Source organism: Hyla sarda, chromosome 6 (assembly GCF_029499605.1).
Source record: "Hyla sarda isolate aHylSar1 chromosome 6, aHylSar1.hap1, whole genome shotgun sequence".
Classification (NCBI taxonomy): Eukaryota; Metazoa; Chordata; class Amphibia; order Anura; family Hylidae; genus Hyla; species Hyla sarda.
The window spans coordinates 302,159,438-302,181,902 of record NC_079194.1 but is presented as its reverse complement, the minus strand read 5'-3'; the positions used below and the strand labels follow the sequence as shown (position 1 = coordinate 302,181,902).

Sequence of the window (22,465 nt, the reverse complement as noted above, 5' to 3'; positions counted from 1 at the left end):
AAAACTTCAGTATACCCGGACAGACAATCGCTGTCCGGGCATGCTGGGAATTGTTGTTTTGCAACAGCTGGAGATCCACAGGCTATCATGCTGTGTTTTGCTGCTGTGAGGTCTGGTACTGTTGTTGCATCACCTGGACCTGCTGTACCCTGCTCCTCCATTACAGGGGTGTCCTCTTTTCGTGCTGCAGCTGCTTTCGCCAAAGAGAGTCACTGCCAGTGGCGTACTAGGGGGGGGGGGGGGGGGTACGGTCACGGGGGGTGCCAGGGGCGGACTGACCCTCCGCCGCCGAGGTCCGGGACAGCGGTGCCTTCTCCTGTGTGCGCGATACACGTACATACAGGAGAAGGCGCAGCCTCTGTATGAGCCGCATCTGCAGCTACACAGAGGAGACGTGACCTCCGCCCCCACGCAGCACGCAGTACAGGCGCCGGTGACGTCACTCATCCGCGCCTGTACTGTGGAGGGGAGAAGACGCGGGCCCTGCTGAGGAGATCGCTGCGTGGGATATCAGGTGAGCATCATTTTATTTATTTATTTCTTTTTAACCCTGCCTATACCTATAGGGGTGGGGCTCTGCATATACTGTACTTATAGGGGAGGGGGTCTGCATATACTGTACCTATAGGGGAGGGGGTCTGCATATACTGTACTTATAGGGGAGGGGGTCTGCATTTACTGTACCTATAGGGAAGGGGGGAGAGGGGGGGTCTGCATATACTTTACTTATAGGGGAGGGGGTCTGCATATACTGTACCTATAGGGGAGGGGGAGAGGGGGGGTCTGCATATACTGTACCTATAGGGAAGGGGGGAGAGGGGGGGTCTGCATATACTGTACCTATAGGGGAGGGGGAGAGGGGGGGTCTGCATATACTGTACCTATAGGGGAGGGGGAGAGGGGGGGTCTGCATATACTGTACCTATAGGGAAGGGGGGGAGAGGGGGGTCTGCATATACTGTACCTATAGGGAAGGGGGAGAGGGGGGGTCTGCATATACTGTACCTATAGGGGAGGGGGGTCTGCATATACTGTACCTATAGGGAAGGGGGAGAGGGGGGGGTCTGCATATACTGTACCTATAGGGAAGGGGGAGAGGGGGGGTCTGCATATACTGTACCTATAGGGAAGGGGGAGGGGGGGGGTCTGCATATACTGTACCTATAGGGAAGGGGGAGAGGGGGGGGGTCTGCATATACTGTACTTATAGGGAAGGGGGGGAGAGGGGGGGTCTGCATATACTGTACCTATAGGGAAGGGGAGAGGGGGGGGGTCTGCATATACTTTACCTATAGGGAAGGGGGAGAGGGGGGGTCTGCATATACTGTACCTATAGGGAAGGGGGGAGAGGGGGGTCTGCATATACTGTACCTATAGGGAAGGGGGAGAGGGGGGGGGGTCTGCATATACTGTACCTATAGGGAAGGGGGGAGAGGGGGGGTCTGCATATACTGTACCTATAGGGAAGGGGGGGGGAGGGGGGGGTCTGCATATACTGTACCTATAGGGAAGGGGGGAGAGGGGGGGTCTGCATATACTGTACCTATAGGGAAGGGGGGAGGGGGGGTCTGCATATACTGTACCTATAGGGAAGGGGGGAGAGGGGGGTCTGCATATACTGTACCTATAGGGAAGGGGGGGGAGAGGGGGGGTCTGCATATACTTTACTTATAGGGGAGGGGGTCTGCATATACTGTACCTATAGGGGAGGGGGTCTGCATATACTGTACCTATAGGGAAGGGGGAGAGGGGGGGTCTGCATATACTGTACCTATAGGGAAGGGGGAGAGGAGGGGGTCTGCATATACTGTACCTATAGGGAAGGGGGGAGAGGGGGGGGTCTGCATATACTGTACCTATAGGGAAGGGGGGGGAGAGGGGTCTGCATATACTGTACCTATAGGGAAGGGGGGGTGCTCTGCATATACTGTACCTATAGGGAAGGGGGGGAGGGGGGTGCTCTGCATATACTGTACCTATAGGGGAGGGGGGGTGCTCTGCATATACTGTATCTATAGGGAAGGGGGGGGAGAGGGGGGTGCTCTGCATATACTGTACCTATAGGGGAGGGGGAAGCTCTCTCCATATACTGTACCTATAGGGAAGGGGGGAGAGGGGGGTGCTCTGCATATACTGTACCTATAGGGAAGGGGGGAGGGGTGTGCTCTGCATATACTGTACCTATAGGGGAAGGGGGTGCTCTGCATATACTGTACTTATAGGGAAGGGGGAGGGGGGTTCTCTGCATATACTGTACCTATAGGGAAGGGGGAGAGGGGGGGTGCTCTGCATATACTGTACCTATAGGGAAGGGGGGTGCTCTGCATATACTGTACCTATAGGGGAAGGGGGTGCTCTGCATATACTGTACTTATAGGGAAGGGGGAGGGGGGTTCTCTGCATATACTGTACCTATAGGGGAGGGGGGGTGCTCTGCATATACTGTACCTATAGGGAAGGGGGGGGGGAAAGGGGGGTGCTCTGCATATACTGTACCTATAGGGAAGGGGGGAGAGGGGGGGTGCTCTGCATATACTGTACCTATAGGGGAGGGGGGGCTCTGCATATACTGTACCTATAGGGAAGGGGGGAGGGGGGTGCTCTGCATATACTGTACCTATAGGGAAGGGGGGGAGAGGGGGGTGCTCTGCATATACTGTACCTATAGGGAAGGGGGGAGGGGGGGTCTGCATATACTGTACCTATAGGGAAGGGGGGAGAGGGGGGGTCTGCATATACTGTACCTATAGGGAAGGGGGGAGGGGGGGTCTGCATATACTGTACCTATAGGGAAGGGGGGAGAGGGGGGGTCTGCATATACTGTACCTATAGGGAAGGGGGGGAGAGGGGGGGTCTGCATATACTTTACTTATAGGGGAGGGGGTCTGCATATACTGTACCTATAGGGGAGGGGGTCTGCATATACTGTACCTATAGGGAAGGGGGAGAGGGGGGGTCTGCATATACTGTACCTATAGGGAAGGGGGAGAGGAGGGGGTCTGCATATACTGTACCTATAGGGAAGGGGGGGAGGGGGGTGCTCTGCATATACTGTACCTATAGGGGAGGGGGGGTGCTCTGCATATACTGTATCTATAGGGAAGGGGGGGGAGAGGGGGGTGCTCTGCATATACTGTACCTATAGGGGAGGGGGAAGCTCTCTCCATATACTGTACCTATAGGGAAGGGGGGAGAGGGGGGTGCTCTGCATATACTGTACCTATAGGGAAGGGGGGAGGGGTGTGCTCTGCATATACTGTACCTATAGGGGAAGGGGGTGCTCTGCATATACTGTACTTATAGGGAAGGGGGAGGGGGGTTCTCTGCATATACTGTACCTATAGGGAAGGGGGAGAGGGGGGGGTGCTCTGCATATACTGTACCTATAGGGAAGGGGGGTGCTCTGCATATACTGTACCTATAGGGGAAGGGGGTGCTCTGCATATACTGTACTTATAGGGAAGGGGGAGGGGGGTTCTCTGCATATACTGTACCTATAGGGGAGGGGGGGTGCTCTGCATATACTGTACCTATAGGGAAGGGGGGGGGGAAAGGGGGGTGCTCTGCATATACTGTACCTATAGGGAAGGGGGGAGAGGGGGGGTGCTCTGCATATACTGTACCTATAGGGGAGGGGGGGCTCTGCATATACTGTACCTATAGGGAAGGGGGGGAGGGGGGGTGCTCTGCATATACTGTACCTATAGGGAAGGGGGGGAGAGGGGGGTGCTCTGCATATACTGTACCTATAGGGAAGGGGGGGGAGGGGGGGTCTGCATATACTGTACCTATAGGGAAGGGGGGAGAGGGGGGGTCTGCATATACTGTACCTATAGGGAAGGGGGGGAGGGGGGGTCTGCATATACTGTACCTATAGGGAAGGGGGGAGAGGGGGGGTCTGCATATACTGTACCTATAGGGAAGGGGGGGAGAGGGGGGGTCTGCATATACTTTACTTATAGGGGAGGGGGTCTGCATATACTGTACCTATAGGGGAGGGGGTCTGCATATACTGTACCTATAGGGAAGGGGGAGAGGGGGGGTCTGCATATACTGTACCTATAGGGAAGGGGGAGAGGAGGGGGTCTGCATATACTGTACCTATAGGGAAGGGGGGAGAGGGGGGGTCTGCATATACTGTACCTATAGGGAAGGGGGGGGAGAGGGGTCTGCATATACTGTACCTATAGGGAAGGGGGGGGTGCTCTGCATATACTGTACCTATAGGGAAGGGGGGGAGGGGGGTGCTCTGCATATACTGTACCTATAGGGAAGGGGGGGAGGGGGGTGCTCTGCATATACTGTACCTATAGGGGAGGGGGGGGTGCTCTGCATATACTGTACCTATAGGGAAGGGGGGGGGAGAGGGGGGTGGTCTGCATATACTGTACCTATAGGGGAGGGGGAAGCTCTCTCCATATACTGTACCTATAGGGAAGGGGGGGAGAGGGGGGGTGCTCTGCATATACTGTACCTATAGGGAAGGGGGGGAGGGGGGTGCTCTGCATATACTGTACCTATAGGGGAAGGGGGTGCTCTGCATATACTGTACTTATAGGGAAGGGGGGGAGGGGGTTCTCTGCATATACTGTACCTATAGGGAAGGGGGAGAGGGGGGGTGCTCTGCATATACTGTACCTATAGGGAAGGGGGGTGCTCTGCATATACTGTACCTATAGGGGAAGGGGGTGCTCTGCATATACTGTACTTATAGGGAAGGGGGAGGGGGGTTCTCTGCATATACTGTACCTATAGGGAAGGGGGGGGGAAAGGGGGGTGCTCTGCATATACTGTACCTATAGGGAAGGGGGGGAGAGGGGGGGTGCTCTGCATATACTGTACCTATAGGGGAGGGGGGGGGCTCTGCATATACTGTACCTATAGGGAAGGGGGGAGGGGGGTGCTCTGCATATACTGTACCTATAGGGAAGGGGGGGAGAGGGGGGTGCTCTGCATATACTGTACCTATAGGGAAGGGGGAGAGGGGGGTGCTCTGCATATACTGTACCTATAGGGAAGGGGGGGAGAGGGGGGTGCTCTGCATATACTGTACCTATAGGGGAGGGGGGGCTCTGCATATACTGTACCTATAGGGAAGGGCGGGAGAGGGGGGGTGCTCTGCATATACTGTACCTATAAGGAAGGGGGGGTTGCTCTGCATATACCTATGGGGAAGGGGGGGTGTAGCTCTGCATATACCTATGGGAAAGAGGGGGGGAGTGTATCTCTGCATATACCTATGGGAAAGAGGGGGGGGTGTAGCTCTGCATAGACCTATGGGAAAGAGGGGGGGGTGTAACTCTGCATATACCAATGGGAAAGAGGGGGAGTGTAACTCTGCATATACCTATGGGAAAGAGAGGGGGTGTAACTCTGCATATACCTATGGGAATGAGGGGGGGGTGTAGCGTAGCTCTGCATATACCTATGGGAAAGAGAGGGGGGTGTAACTCTGCATATACCTATGGGAAAGAGGGGTGGGTGATGTAACTCTGCATATACCTATGGGAAAGAGGTGGTTACCTGGCTACCTACCTACCTGCCCTTTTACTGTGCAGGACACCAAGGAGGGCATTATTACAGTTTGTGGGCCTATAGATGGGAAGATTGTGTAGAGGAGAGGAGGGCACTGAAAAATTAGTCTGACATATTTTTCCTGCAGATGTTAAGAGATCCACATGGCGGTCGTATCCGGATGGAGAAGAAAAGGAAAGAGGAGGCCGCTGATTAGAAAAGACGTAATTGTGAGTCCCAAAATGTAACTGTAATCACTTATATGGTATACACATCCTGTGCACAGCTGTTATCTACCGCAATATGGTCCTGTATATAATCACTTATATGGTATACACATCCTGTGTACAGCTGATATCTACCGCAATATGATCCTGTATATAATCACTTATTTGGTATACACATCCTGTATAATATACTGGTCTGTGTATAGGGGTTTTATTCAGTACAGTATGGTGGTATTATCCAGTTATTGTGTGGTGGTATATATTTACTCCTTGTATACCAGTATTATTGGTCATGGGAATTTACCTACGTTAAAGTGTTTCTTACATATATAAATTAAAATGTATTGTGGGTGGGATTTGGGTGGAATAGGGGCGTGGCAGAAGATTGACGAGCTGCAGAGACTAGCAGGGGACCTTGCCTTTTTTTTGGTCCAGGGGCCCGAGTGTTGTCAGTCCGCCCCTGGGGGGGAGGGGAGCGAGGGGGTGTATTTAAGGGGTGTGTGTGTGGGGGGGGGGGGTGCCAAACAAAGGGTCCGCCCCGGGTGCCAAAGGCTCTAGGTACGCCCCTGGTCACTGCTTGGCAATTTGGAGACTTGGACTTGGACAAATTGCACGTTGTTTCTGCTAGCCATGAATTGTCCTGCATCCTCCACCATACGTAGAACGGGACCCTTCAAACAGTCCTGTCTTGACAAAGTTGATCTCGGCCTCTAAAATTGAAAAAAAAATAAAAAAACTTACCTACCTCTTCGCCATCTGATCGGTGCTTCTGTGCTCTATTCAGCCATGGCAGGCTGAAGCAATCGAGCACTGATAACACTGATTAATGCTAGGCTATGCTACGGTGTACACGTAAAAAAATAACAAAGTCTAGAATTGCGTATTTTTGGTCACTTTGTATAACCTTAAAAAAAATGTTTAAAAAGCGATTAAAAAGACCCGTCAAAACAAAAATGGTACCGATAAAAATCAGAGATCACAGCGCCTCATACATCCTTGTATTCGGATAAAAATAAAAAAAAGTTAAAGGGGTCAGAAGAGGAGAATTTTTAAACATACTATTTTTCTCTCAAAAAGTTATAATTTTTTAAAAGAAGTAAAGTAAAATAAAACCTATATAAGTTGGGGATCATTTTAATCGTATGGACCTACAGAATAAAGACAATGTGACAATGTTTTACCGAAAATTGAACTGCGTAGAATCGGAAGCCCCCAAAAGATCCAAAATGGCATTTTATTTTTCAATTTTTGTCCCACAAATATTTTTTGATGATGTAATTAAAAGAAATATTGGTGGCGTAAAACACAAGTCTCATATGGGTCTGTAGGTGGAAAATTGGTGCAAAAAATGAAAACGGAGTCCTTAAAGGGGAACTCTACTGCCCTAGCGTTTGGAACATATTTTGCTGAACGTTTGGTGCAGGCTGCGGGGGTCGTGACATCACGGACACGCCCCTTGTGATGTCACAGGCACGCCCCCTCAATGCAAATAAATGGGAGGGGCATGGCAGTCGCCACGCACCCTCCCATAGACTTACATTGAGGGGCGTGGCCGTGACATCACGACCCCTGCAGCCCGCACCCAGCATTCGGAACTAAATATTCCAAAGGCTGGGGCAGTGGAGTACCCCTTTAAGGGGTTGCACACCGGTGAGATAAGGTTCAGGACACCATCTCACACCGGAACTGGAGTATAGGAGTGACTTTATGTCCAGAACCTTCAGTCACTCCTAAAACCCGGACCAGAACTCTAGTCTTCCATCCACCGTTTTACCAGCTGTTTGATTACAACATATACATGTGAATATATATCAGTGTTTCCCAACTAGGGTGCCTCCAGCTGTTGACAAACTACAACTCCCAGCATGCCCGGACAGCCTTTGGCTGTCCGGGCATGCTGGGAGTTGTAGTTTGGCCACAGCACGAGGCACCCTGGTTGGGAAACACTGATATATACTATATATATATATATATATATATATATATATATATATATATATTCATATTTATTCTTTTTTTTCTCCTAAAAACCCCAATGAATTTGCATGCAGTTTTGTGCATCATCGACGTATCTGGGGTGACTGGTGTTACGATGCACATGGGATATTTGTTATTGTGGTTGGGGAAGACCTTGCGTTCAGTCCTTAGAATGCTCCTAATCTGACCTAGATGAGATGTATTATTAACCTTGCAGTGTATATACATTTCCAAGGCGTGATGTGAATGCGATGGCGGTGGAGAGCGCGATGTAAAATTCATGAGCATGTAAATATGCAGCGGCTTTATTCCTTGTGAATCACTTGTGTCGGGCGGCTGGCTCTCGCACTGAGCAGTATACGGCCTCGCTTCTTATCACTGAGGGCCATGCCGGTTCATTTCCCTACTGTGGGATAATGTGTAATGTGCCAGAGAATGTCACACGAAGCCAATGGCTATAGGTTTACACTGAGGAAGAAAAGAGTCATTTGTGGGCACCGCTCCCGACCACCATCATTCTGCATATACACCCAGGTCTCTGACCACAAATAGGACCATATCTCTACTAGGGCAGTAAGGGGTCAACACCAATATATTTTATGGCCTAGGGAAGTAAAGGGGTCAATACCTGTATATTTTATGGCCTAGGGAAGTAAAGGGGTCAATACCTGTATATTTTATGGCCTAGGGAAGTAAAGGGGTTAATACCATATATTTTAGGACCTAGGGAAGTAAAGGGGTTAATACCAGTATATTTTATGGCCTAGGGAAGTAAAGGGGTTAATACCATATATTTTATGACCTAGGAAAGTAAAAGGGTTAATACCAGTATATTTTATGGCCTAGGGCAGTAAAGGGGTTAATACCAGTATATTTTATGGCCTAGGGCAGTAACGGTGTTAATACGAGTATATTTTATGGCCTAGGGAAGTAAAGGGGTTAACACCAGTATATTTTATGGTCTAGAGCAGTAAAGGGGTTAACACCAGTATATTTTATGGTCTAGGGCAGTAAAGGGGTCAATACCTGTATATTTTATGGCCTAGGGAAGTAAAGGGGTTAATACCATATATTTTATGACCTAGGGAAGTAAAGGGGTTAACACCAGTATATTTTATGGCCTAGGGCATTAACACCAGTATATTTGATGGTCTAGGGCAGTAAAGGGGTCAACACAGGGCTCAAATCCTGCAGGAATGCTTGGGAACTGAGTTCCTGCACTTTTTCCACTGCAGGAACACTGTTCCCATTAGCAGAAGTCCTACAGACCAGCTCTTGAGGGGAAGTCTTGGGTGAGTTCCCACATTTTTTTTTCCCAGGACTTGGCTCCCGGGGTTGACACCAGTATATTTTATGGCCTAGGGCAGTAAAGGGGTTAATACTCAGTGGTAAAGGTCAGTTAAGGGGTTAATGAAATGATGCCTTGTGGTTCACTTACATCTTCATGCTCCAATGTTACCTTAACGTTTCCATAACATTTATTTTCTACCTGCACTGATCATAGAGATGAGTGCAGGGAGGGGATAGAGAGGACTGTGCAGCTGTAACTGTATGACCACACAGTTCTCTCTATGATCATAGAGATGAGTGCAGGGAGGGGATAGAGAGGACTGTACATCTGTATCTGTATGACCACACAGTTCTCTCTATGATCATAGAGATGAGTGCAGGGAGGGGATAGAGAGGACTGTGCAGCTGTATCTGTATGACCACACAATTCTCTCTATGATCATAGAGATGAGTGCAGGGAGGGGATAGAGAGGACTGTGCAGCTGTATCTGTATGACCACACAATTCTCTCTATGATCATAGAGATGAGTGCAGGGAGGGGATAGAGAGGACTGTGCAGCTGTATCTGTATGACCACACAGATGTCTCTATGATCATAGAGATGAGTGCAGGGAGGGGATAGAGAGGACTGTGCGGCTGTAACTATATGACCACACAGTTCTCTCTATGATCATAGAGATGAGTGCAGGGAGGGGATAGAGAGGACTGTGCAGCTGTAACTGTATGACCACACAGTTCTCTCTATGATCATAGAGATGAGTGCAGGGAGGGGATAGAGAGGACTGTGCAGCTGTAACTGTATGACCACACAGTTCTCTCTATGATCATAGAGATGAATGCAGGGAGGGGATAGAGAGGACTGTGCAGCTGTAACTGTATGACCACACAGTTCACTCTATGATCATAGAGAGGAGTGCAGGGAGGGGATAGAGAGGACTGTGCAGCTGTAACTATATGATCACACAGTTCTCTTTATGGTCACAGAATTGAGTGCAGGGAGGAAAATAACAGTAACACTTCAATGACACTTACCATTTCAGCCTTGATAGGATGTTCTTATTTAGAGGGAGTCTGTCCCTTTAATAGCACAGGTAGTGATTTACCACATCACTATGGTCTGTAGGGAGGTAACCCTCATCATTGTGCCACCATGACACTTGACTTTGAATCCTCTTTTCACTTCCTGATGTCCCTGACCTCTGCACAAATAAGATCTGATCCCACATGACTTAAGATACAATGAACGCAGCAGAAGAAGCCCATGATAGAAGACGCTCCTCACGGGGAGAAGAACGGTAATTGACGTGTCCAAGGCTTCCATGAGGCCTTGAATTGGTCTAACACAGAACGGTATCGGTAATGTGGGTCAGGTGATTCATTATGAACTCGGGGTCGGGAAGACGAGCGCGATGTCGTGGAGGACGGGGTTGGTGAAAAGACTGAACTGCGCGCAACCCATTTAAGACGATTATGGGAGGCTCCGAAGGTGGTGGACCCCTCATTTATAGAGTCTGACGGGGTCTTCAGGGTCATCCCATAGAGATCTGAGGCTTCCCAATGTGGGAGAAGGAGGTCATGTCATTTAGACACTGCTGAATATTCTGAGCAGCTTCTTACACCGACATTAAAAATTTATGTAAATGCCGTTGGCTGTCTGGGCATGCTGGGAGTTGTAGTTTTGCAACAGCTGGAGGCACATTGTTAGGAAATGCTAATCTATGTTTACGATGGCATCTTGACTCTCTGTTGACTCTGGATGTCAGAGGCAAGAAGGGTTGGGCAAGTGTCCCCCTGCAGAACACATGTGCTAGTGTATGTGGGGATGGGTAGTGCATGCTGGGAGTTGTAGTTTTGCACTAGCTTGAGGCAAACTGTTAGGAAACGCTGATCTATGTGTACGATGACTTCTTGACCCTCTGTTGACTCTGGATGTCAGAGGAGAGAAGGGTCGGGCAAGTGTCCCCCTGCAGAATACATGTACTAGTGTATACAGGGATGGGGAGTGCATGCTGGGAGTTGCAGTTTCGCACCAGTTGGAGACCCCAAAGTATGATGGTCTCTGGACTCTCTGATGATTCTGGATGTCAGAGGAGAAAAGGGTCGGGCAAGTGTCCCCCTGCAGAATACATGTGATAGTGTATATGGGCATGCTGGGAGTTGTAGTTTCGCACCAGTTGGAGGCCCACTTGGAAGCCCCAAAGTATGATGGTCTCTTGATTCTGGATGTCAAAGGAGAATAGGGTTGGGCAAGTGTCCCCTCTCTCGAGACGTCTTTCCTATTCCCTCTTTGGTTATATTACGGCCGCCAGGTAAATTTCTATTTTCCTGATGATTCCTCTGAAATGTTCGTTAATGGTGAAAGGTGTAATTATCATTGATTATCTGAAAACCCAAGAAATGAGGTGAGAAGGAGAGGCTGATTGCTGAACACTGAGATGGTGATTTCATGCATAGAGGAGATTATTCATGAACACCGATAATTGTTCACCACGACTCGGATCCGTGCTGGAGACAGGATAGAAGGGGGGGGGGGGGGGGGGCTGGAAAATGTACAAAAATATATGAAGATGTGTAACAAAATCAGGTCGCCTACCAGTATATATAGTAGTTATATGTCTCCCCTCCAGCTCTATCTGTTTACTGCTGCTATCTCTATGGGGTCAGGATATATAGTAGTTATATGTCTCCCCTCCAGCTCTATCTGTATACTGCTGCTATCTCTATGGGATCAGTATATATAGTAGTTATACATCTCCTCTCCAGCTCTATCTGTATACTGCTGCTATCTCTATGGGATCAGGATATATAGTATTTATACACCTCCCCTCCATCTACATCTGTATACCACTGCTATCTCTATGGGATCTGAATGTATAGTAGTTGCATGTCTTCCCTCCTCTATAGGTTGAGGATATATAGTAGTTATGCACCTCCCTCTAGCTCTATCTGTATACTGCTGCTATCTCTATGGGGATTAGGATATAGAGTCTTTATACACCTCCCCTCTAGCTCTATCTGTATACTGCTGCTATCTCTATGAGATCAGGATATATAGTAGTTATACACCTCCCCTCCAGCTCTATCTGTATACTGCTGCTATCTCTATGGGATCAGGATATATAGTAGTTATACACCTCCCCTCCAGCTCTATCTGTATACTGCTGCTGTCTCTATGGGATCAGGATATATATAGTTATACACCTCCCCTCCAGCTCTATCTGTATACTGCTGCTATCTCTATGGGATCAGGATATATAGGAGTTATGCACCTCCCTCTAGCTATATCTGTATACTGCTGCTATCTCTATGGGATCAGGATATATAGTAGTTATACACTTCCCCTCCAGCTCTATCTGTATACTGATGCTATCTCCATAGGATCAGGATATATATAGTTATACACTTCCCCTCCAGCTCTATCTGTATACTGCTGCTGCTGCTATCTCTTTGGACCAGGATAGAGAGTCATTTAGGAAATGTAGGCAGCATTAGAACATCATTTCAGTCATGGAATTGCAATCAGTATGGCTACACAACCCCATGCCTGCCACCTCAGCTAAAACAGGTAAGCACTGGCATCACGAGCTTATATCAAACTAAATGCAAGGAGTTTGGGAATAGTCACATGACAGAGGGTGATTGCTAGAATATTCCATCTTTTTCTGATGGGGGAGGTTGGGGGGGGGGGGGGGGGTGTAGTAAACTAAAGCATAGCAATTTGCTGCAATTTTTAGCATAGCAGGAGGGCGACCAGAAAAAAAATCTATCTTAAACTAAGACTGTGATCCCTTCATTCTCGGTACTAGTGGGAGGTCCCGGCAGCAATCAGAAAGTGATGACATATCCCGGCAATATGGATCGTGGGGATAATCCTTTAATCTTGGAATTGACCCTGTAAGAGAGAGATAAGGATGTTAGATTGTAAGCTGTCTACATCAGGCGTTTCCCGACCAGTGTGCCTCCAGCTGTTGCAAAACTACAACTCCCAGCATGCCCGGACAGCTAATGGCTGTCCGGGCATGCTGGGAGTTGTAGTTTTGCACCAGCTGGAGGCACCCTGGTTGGGAAATACTGATCTATGTGTACGATGGCCTCTTTACTCTGTTGAATCTGGATGTCAGAGGAGAGAGGGTCGTGCAAGTGTCCCCCTGCAGAATACGTGTGCTAGTGTGTACATGGATGGTGAGTGCATGCTGGGAGTTGTAGTTATGCAACAGCTGGAGGCACACTGGTTGGGAAATACTGATCTATGTGTACGATGGCCTCTCAACTCTGTTGAATCTGGATGTCAGAGGGGTGAAGGGTCGGGCAAGTGTCCCCCTGCAGAATACATGTGCTAGTGTATACGGGGATGGTAAGTGCATGCTGGGAGTTAAAGTTTTTCAACAACTGCTTGGGAAACACTGATTTACATATTTTTCTTTTGGTCCTGTATATTTTACACGTTTAAGGATTCTGGTCAAAGTGCAAAAATATCCATTTGAAAATGTGACAAATCCATAAAACAGCAAAGTTACAATCGTCCCCCACCCCCCTTGAGATTATGCAAACCCCCCCCCCCCCCCCCCCATCAACCCGATTAAATAATTATAATAAATTACCATATATCACAAAGAAAAGCTGCTGAGATCCGATCCCTCTTATCGGCGACAACAACTAAAATCCACCCCCCCCTTATCCCCCGTACTGCCGGCCGCGGTCGTCTTCGGATTATTTTATTTCGGATTCATCCTCACACGACAATCTTCACTACTTAAAATGATAAGCGATGGCGAATAACTTGCGCCTAAGTTTATTTCAGCATTTAATGCCGGGAAGGATTTGTCACAAAGAGAGTGAACTCCGCAGCCGGTGATACAATGTATCTGAAAAGATGTCGGAGCGGAAGCGTTTATTGTGCGACGACTAATCTCATTACGGCCTCGGATAAATGTCTTTCCTTCTCGCAGTCATAAGTCTTCAATCCCGCGTTTTTTAAGAGATAATTAACCCATGAAAGATTCAAAGCTTTATTTTCGGGATTCTGTATTCGCGGCGGTTGGTATAAACGGCGTTTTGCGTCCGTAGCCTGGTGACAAGTCAATGTTAAACTGTGATTAAGCGCAGGATTTAGCGTAGCGATCATGTTCTAAGGCAATGTTTCCCAACCAGTCTTGCAAAACTTTTCAACAAAGGTGCCTCCAGCTGTTGCAAAACTACAACTCCCAGCATGCCCGGACAGCCGAGGGCTGTCCGGGCATGCTCGGAGTTGTAGTTTTGCAACAGCTGGAGGCACCTTGGTTGGGAAACAATGATCTATATATATATATATGATGGCCTCTCAAATCTCTGTTGATTCTGGATGTCAGAGGAGAGAAGGGTCGGGCAAGTGTCCCCCTGCAGAATACATATGCTAGTAAATACAGTGATGGGGAGAATATGCTGAGAATTATAATTTTGCAACAGCTGGAGGCACCCTGATTGGGAAACACTGATCTGTGTGTACAATGGCCTCAAGATTCTCTGTTGACCCTGGATGTCAGAGGAGAAAAGGTCGGGCAAGTGTCCTCCTGCAGAATACATGTGGTAGTGTATACAGGGATGGGGAGTGAATGATAGGAGTTGTAGTTTTGCAACAGCTGGAGGCAAACTGGTTGGGAAACACTGATCTTTGTGTATGATGGCCTCTTGACCCTTTATTGACTCTAAATGTCAGAGGAGAGAAGGGTCGGGCAAGTGTCCTCCTGCAGAATACATGTGCTAGTGTATGCGGGGATGAAGAGAGCATGCTAGGAGTTGTAATTTTGCAACAGCTGGAGGCACACTGGTTGGGAAACACTGATTTATGTGTACGATAGCCTCTGGACTCTCTTTTGACCCTGGATGTCAGAGGAGAGAAGGTCGGGCAAGTGTCCTCCTGCAGAATACATATAGTAGTGTGTGCGGGGATGAAGAGTGCATGCTAGGAGTTGTAATTTTGCAACAGCTGGAGGCACCGTGGTTGGGAAACACTGATCTATGTGTATGATGGCCTCTTGACTCTCTGTTGATTCTGAAAGTCAGAGGAGAGAAGGGTCGGGCAAGTGTCCTCCTGCAGAATACATGTGCTGGGGAATACATGTAGTAGTGTGTGCTGGGATGGGGAGTGCATGCTGGGAGTTGTAGTTTTGCAACAGCTGGAGGCACACTGGTTGGGAAACACTGATGTATGTGTACGATGGCCTCTCGGCTCTCTGTTGATTCTGAAAGTCAGAGGAGAGAAGGGTCGGGCAAGTGTCCCCCTGCAGAATTCGTGCAAGTGCATGGGAGTATCTGCCAATACTGATTTAATCTATAACCCTAAAGCCAGTGCTGCATCTCACTTATGGGGTCACTTTAAAAATTCCAGACATTTTCGGCTGAGATTCCTTCTTTTTTTTTTGCACTATAATTTCCATCTAAATAAAAACCCATGTTCAGAGCTGACGTTGACTATTTACAGCCCGCTGCGCTGTTGTGCCTTGGAGTCATCTTCCTACACACCTGGACCATACAATGTCTATGGCTCGTGCCTTCAAGATACAGATGTGGAGACAGATTATGGGGCGGCAGGGATTGCGACAAAACAAAATTGCCTTCAGCTGCGTCTGTATAATTGTAAAAAGTCACAATACACATAACACAACGCGGGGGGCCGGGTCGGTTTTCTATATCTGTCTTAGTCAGCTGCTAAGTGCACATGACTGATGTAAAAAGCCTCATATTAAGGGACTTATTTTGTGACATTTGCGCGCTGGGTTCTGGAACAGTCGAGATGATGCGGCAAAAGCACAAATAACATCACAATTACTCAACGTGGGATAAAGGGAACTGCAGAATCGGGGAAATTTGTGGTAATTAAAGATAAACATTCTCCAGCAATATGGACTGGCGCCATCCCATGTGACGTGTAGGGGCAGGAACGTATCAATAGAAAAGGAGGAGAGAGGGGGTGGAGTCTAATAAGTACAATTCTCCTAATGAGACCTAATCACCTGACTACACTCCAGCAACCAAAAGGCTTAACTGATGACACTCATAAGGGGGTTGGTATAACTACTATATATGCTGATCCTATAGAGATAGCAGCAGTATACAGATAGAGCTGGAGGGGAAGTGTATAACTACTATATATGCTGATCCCACAGAGAGAGAGAGCAGCAGTATACAGATAGAGCTGGAAAGGAGGTGTATAGCTACTATATATTCTGATCCTATAGAGATAGCAGCAGTATACAGATAGAGCTGGAGGGGAAGTGTATAACTACTATATATTCTGATCCTATACAGATAGATCTGGAGGGGAGGTGTATAACTACTATATATGCAGATCCCACAGAGAGAGAGAGCAGCAGTATACAGATAGAGCTGGATAGGAGGTGTATAGCTACTATATATTCTGATCCTATAGAGATAGCAGCAGTATACAGATAGAGCTGGAGGGGAAGGGTATAACTACTATATATTCTGATCCTATAGATATAGCAGTAGCAGTATACAGCTAGAGCTGGAGGGGAGGTGTATAACTGCTATATATCCTGATCCCATAGAAATAGCAGTACCAGTATACAGATAGAGCTGAAGGGTAGGTGTATAACTGCTATATATCCTGATCCCATAGAGATAGCAGCAGTATACAGATAGAGCTGAAGGGTAGGTGTATAACTGCTATATATCCTGATCCCATAGAGATTGCAGCAGTATACAGATAGAGCTGGAGGGGAGGTGTATAACTACTATATATCCTGATCCCATAGAAATAGCAGCAGCAGTACACATATAGAGCTGGAGGGGAGGTATATAACTACTATATATCGTGAGCCCATAGAGATAGAAGCAACAGTATACAGATAGAGCTGGAGGGGAGGTTTATAACTGCTATATATCCTGATCCCATATAGATAGCAGCAGTATACAGATAGAGCTGGAGGACAAGTGTATAACTACTATATATTCTGATCCTTCAGAGGGAGCAGCAGTAAACATATAGAGCTAGAGAGGAGGTGTAGGACTACCATATATTCTGATCCTACAGAGAGAGCAGCAGTATACATATAGAGCTGTAGGGGAGGTGAATAACTACTATACTATATATTCTTATCATATAGAGAGCAGCAGCAGTATACAGATAGCGCTAGAGGGGAGGGGTATAACTACTATATATTCTGGTCCTATAGAGAGAGCAGCAGCAGTAACAGATAGAGCTGGAGGGGAGGTGTATGACTACCATGTATTCTGATCCTATAGAGAGAGCAGCAGTATACGTATAGAGCTGGAGGTGAGGCGTATAACTGTTATATATCCTGATCCCATAGAGATAGCAGCAGCAGTATAAAGATAGAGTTGGAGGGAACTACAAATCTTCTAAAAGCTTACAATCAATTATCTGGGAAGGTTTCCGCTCCTCCATAGATACACGTTGACTGGATTAGGGTAATGATTTGGTGCCTGATACTGTGGGAGGAGAGGAAGCCGGCAGGGATCAATGGAGAGAGGTGATCATAATAAGAGGGGACGGTGCCGCAGGTTTCCCACTGTTTCTTTCCTTCTAAAATGTGTTAGACTGCAGGGTCTAAAGTGTAACAGTATTCAGGATTCTTGGGGATAAATGGTTCCTGATACTGTAATTGACAAGTGACCTATAAAATACATTGTCATCAGGGTTGGACTGACCCAAAAGGGAGCTGGGGAATCATCCGGTGGGCCCCTGACCTAGAGTGGGCCAATCCCCAACTCTGAATAGGCTCATAACGCATGTCCCGGATCTCCGGACGAGCACAGCTGTCAACTGTGTGTGCATCTTTAAGATGTACACACAGTAAGGAGTACATTAGGACAGAATACAGAGGGGACCTAATTACTATATTGGGCACAGAGGGGACCTTACTACTATATGAGGCACAGAGGGGGGCCTGACTGCTATAGGGTGGAACAGAGGGGGCCTAACTACTATATGGGGGCACAAAGGGGACCTAACTACTATATAGGGGCACAAAGGGGCCCTAACTACTATATGGTGGCACAGAGGGGACCTTACTACGATTTGAGGCACACGGGGGGGGGGGGGAGCTGACTGCTATGGGGTGGAACAGAGGGGACCTAACTACTATATGGGGGCACAGAGGAGCCTAGCACGATATAAGGGCACAGAGGAGACCTAAATACTATATGGGGGGCACAGAGGGGATGTCATTACTATATGGGGGCACAGAGGGGATGTCATTACTATAGGGGGTATAGAGAGGATCTAATTACTATATGGGGCACAGAGGAGACCTAATTACTAAATACTATATGGGGGCACAGAGGGGACCTAATTACTATATGGGGGTAGAGAGGGGACCAAACTACTATATAGGGGCACAGAGGGGCCTAGCATTATATAGAGGCACAGAGAGGATCAAACTACTATATGAGGGCACAGAGGGAACCTAACTACTACCTAGAGGCACAGAGGAGACCTAACTACTATATGGGGATATAGAGAGGCCTAACATTTAATGGGGGCACAGAGGGGACCTAACTACTATATGGGGTCACAGAGGGGCCTAACACTATATGGGGGCACAGAAAGGACCTTACTACTATTTGGAACACATAGGGGCTTAACACTATATGGGGGCACAAGGCAACTTAACTACTATACGGGGGGCCCAGAGGGGACCTAACTACTATATAAGGACACAGAGGGGAGCCTAACTTATATATGGTGATACAGAGGGGCCTAATACTATATTGGGTAACAGACAGAGCTATTTACTTTTTGGGGATACAGGAGGGCTTTAACTTCTATATAGGTACTCAGAGGGGCCTTTTCACCATATGGGGGCACATAGGGCCTATCCAATATATTGGGGGCACAGAAGGGCCTTTCCAGTGCATAACAGCACATAGGGGACCTGATTTCTATATGGGGGTGCAGAGGTGAACTAATTTTAATATGGGGCCACAGAGGGGCCTAGCTACTATAAGAGGGCACATATGGAGTCTGTCTACTATATGGGGGCACAAAGTGTACTATTTTACTATCCTGTTAGGCCATACAGATGGATCCTACGAAATAAATAATAATAAGAAAATAGGTTCTCAACATCAAGGGATGGACCAACCATGGCTGGGCTCCCATTCCTTAGTAGCCCCAAAGCTACTATGGTATGCATACTCTTGACCCCAATAATCTTTAAAGACAGCATAGTCCTCGCCTATAGACTCACCTAGAGAATATGTTTGCATGCAGATAGCATAAGCCTAACATGTTATGGACTAGAATCTTCCAATGGGTCAACCAGGTAAAGTCTACTCAACCAAAGGGAGCATGCTCGTGGTTTAAGTATGAAATTTATTAAAAAATTATATAAAAACATTTTTAACAGAGTTGCTCTACTAGTTATAATACCTGTAGTTAGAGTTGAGGCACCCTTTGATCATATATGTTCCGATGTATAAGGTTCACTGTGTTTGTCAACCAAGCTTTTTTGGCAAAATGGTCAGATCTATGGTTTGTCATTGGACAACTTGGAGGATTGGGTGACAACCACTGATGTGTCCATATTGGATCTCACCCAACTTTACAGAAATGGTTGTCTTCATTGGACGTGTCAAGCTCACCTGAACCATCATAGAGGGAGCCCATAAGGGGAGGACAGTCCTCTATTATATCCTTATTCCCTCATAGGTTATACGGACCAGGGGTGTCAGCAGAAGACACCTCCTTTAATAAGAATGATTGTAGAATTAAAAAAATATACACTGCTCAAAAAAATAAAGGGAACACTAAGACAACACATCCTAGACCTGAATGAATGAACTAAATCATATGAAATACTGTACTTTTGTCTGAATGTCTTGACAAAAAAATCACACATAAATTATCAATGTAAATCAAATTTTATCAACCCCTGGAGGTCTGGATATGGAGTCACACTCAAAATCACAGTGGAAAACCCCACTACAGGCTGATCCAACTTTATGTAATGTCCTTAAAACAAGTCACAAAGAGGCTCAGTAGTGTGTGTGGCCTCCACGTGCCCGTATGACCTCCCTACAACACCTGGGCATGCTCCTGATGAGGTGGAGGATGGTCTCCTGAGGGATGTCCTCCCAGACCTGGACTAAAGCATCCGCCAACTCCTGGACAGTCTGTGGTGGATGGAGCGAGACGTCCCAGATGTGCTCAATCGGATTCAGGTCTGGGGAACGGGCAGGCCAGTCCATAGCATCAATGCCTTCCCCTTGCAGGAACTGCTGACACACTCCAGCCACATGAGGTTTAGCATTGTCTTGTATTAGGAGGAACCCAGGGCCAACCACACCAGCATATTGTCTCACAAGGGGTTTGAGGATCTCGGTACCTAATGGCAGTCAGGCTACCTCTGGCAAGCACATGGAGGGCTGTGCGGCCCCTCAAAGAAATGCCACCCCACACCATTACTGAACCACCGCCAAGCCAGTCATGCTGGAGGATGTTGCAGGCAGCAGAACGTTCTCCACAGCGTCTCTAGACTCTGTCATGTCTGTCACATGTGCACATGTGCTTTCATCTGTGAAGAGCACAGGGCGCCAGTGGTGAATTTGCCAAACTTGGTGTTCTCTGCCAAATGCCAAACGTCCTGCACGGTGTTGGGCTGTAAGCACAACCCCCACCTGTGGATGTCGGGCCCTCATACGGCCCTCATGGAGTCTGTTTCTGACCGTTTGAGTGGACACATGCACATTTGTGGCCTGCTGGAGGTGATTTTGCAGGGCTCTGGCAGTGCTCCTCCTGCTCCTTCTTTGCACAAAGGCAGAGGTAGCGGTCCTGCTGCTGGGTTGTTGCCCTCCTACGGCCTCCTCCACGTCTACTGATGTACTGGCCTATGTCCTGGTAGCGCCTCCATGCTCTGGACACTACGCTGACAGACACAGCAAACCTTCTTGCCACAGCTCGCATTGATGTGCCATCCTGGATGAGCTGCACTACCTGTGCCACTTGTGTGGATTGTACACTTTGTCTCATGCTACCACTAGAGGGAAAGCACCGCCAGCATTAAAAAGTGACCAAAACATCAACCAGGAAGCATAGAAACTGAGAAGTGGTCTGTGGTCACCACCTGCTGAACCACTCCTTTATTGGGGTGTCATGCTAATTGCCTATAATTTCCACCTGTTGTCTGTTCCATTTGCACAACAGCATGTTAAATTAATTGTCAATCAGTGTTGCTTCCTGAGTGGACGGTGTGATTTTCACAGAAGTGTCAGTGACTTGGAGTTACATTGTGTTGTTTTAGTGTTCCCTTTATTTTTTTGAGCAGTGTATATATAAACATGCAAAAAAGCCAAATCCCCAAGGTGTGATAGAAAAATTGTGTTCAAGAGCTTAAATCACAGGAATTTATTAGTGCGGGGAATGGATAGGAGCTTTATTCGCTGGAGCTGATTTGTCGCTTGGAATGTCTCGCGGTAGAGCACAATCCATCAGGCGGCCCTCAGCCGGTGAAGTGAAATAAAAGTTATTTAATTTACATACATATTTTGTACTTTTGTAGCTCATAAAGGTGCTGAGAGATGCCGACTCTCAAATAAAAGGGGGATAATTTAGGTCTTTGCAGGAGATGAATACATAGGAGATGGTTGAAGAAGGGGCTGGGGGTGGAGGGGATGTCGCAAAAACATTTTGTCACTCCAGAAATTGAGTTTGGATTATTAGCTTGTGTAATTTGTTTTTGTTTTTATTTATCTATTATTTTTTATTTATCTATTATTTATTTTTTGCTTTTATTATTTTGTTTTTATTTCTTACTTAAAGGGATATTCAACTGGCCAGTGGAGTATCCCTTGAACTCCTATATGTCCACCCGATGTAAATGAATACGTTAATGGCCCAGGCCCTGTTCTGCCTTAGATGGTGAGGACATATAACTACACATTCTCTCTATGGAGTACAGTCTGTCCATATTACACAAATTTGTTCTATATTGCTAATGTAAAAGGAGTGAGAATTGAACACTGATACAGAGGGAGGAACCTCGGGGGGAGGTGTTAAAAAGCTTTAGTGAGAATATAGACAGCCCCCGAGGGGTGCTAGCGGAAAGTGATGCTGGCCTGTTTGCCAAGTTGGTCTTCTGCAGGAATGATGGAGGGGCTGAAATCTGGTGTGGCAATTGGCAGGAGGCCAGGAGACATGATGTGGACCTGTATACAGCTTCATAAACAGGGTCACCTGTTAGGCAAGGAGAAAGTTTCTGAGAGGAAAGCAGTTTAGCATGGCCAGAAGGAGTGTTACAGAACAGACGGTGGTGAGGTGGTAAAGAGATCACTATTACGTTGGGTCTAGAAAAGTCTGACTATGGAAGAGGAGGCTTACAGTGTTCTGTGTGGGCCGTCCTTGAAGTCCACTGTAAGCGTGGCTCTGGGAAATCTGGCTCTGCAAATAAAGTCATGAGAAGCCCATAAGGGGGTGCCCTAATGCCAGGTAGACTGTA

General features: G+C 47.5%; 1 long non-coding RNA gene across 1 annotated transcript in view; it reads left to right on the top strand.

Moving 5' to 3' along the window:
• Positions 1 to 406: 406 nt before the first annotated feature.
• LOC130277334 (uncharacterized) overlaps positions 407 to 22,465 on the top strand; it is a 134,832-nt gene continuing 112,773 nt past the window's right edge. Inside the window, exons 1-2 of the long non-coding RNA XR_008845432.1 lie at positions 407 to 514; positions 5,663 to 5,744. This is a non-coding gene — a long non-coding RNA (uncharacterized LOC130277334). The remainder of the gene's footprint in view (positions 515 to 5,662; positions 5,745 to 22,465) is intronic.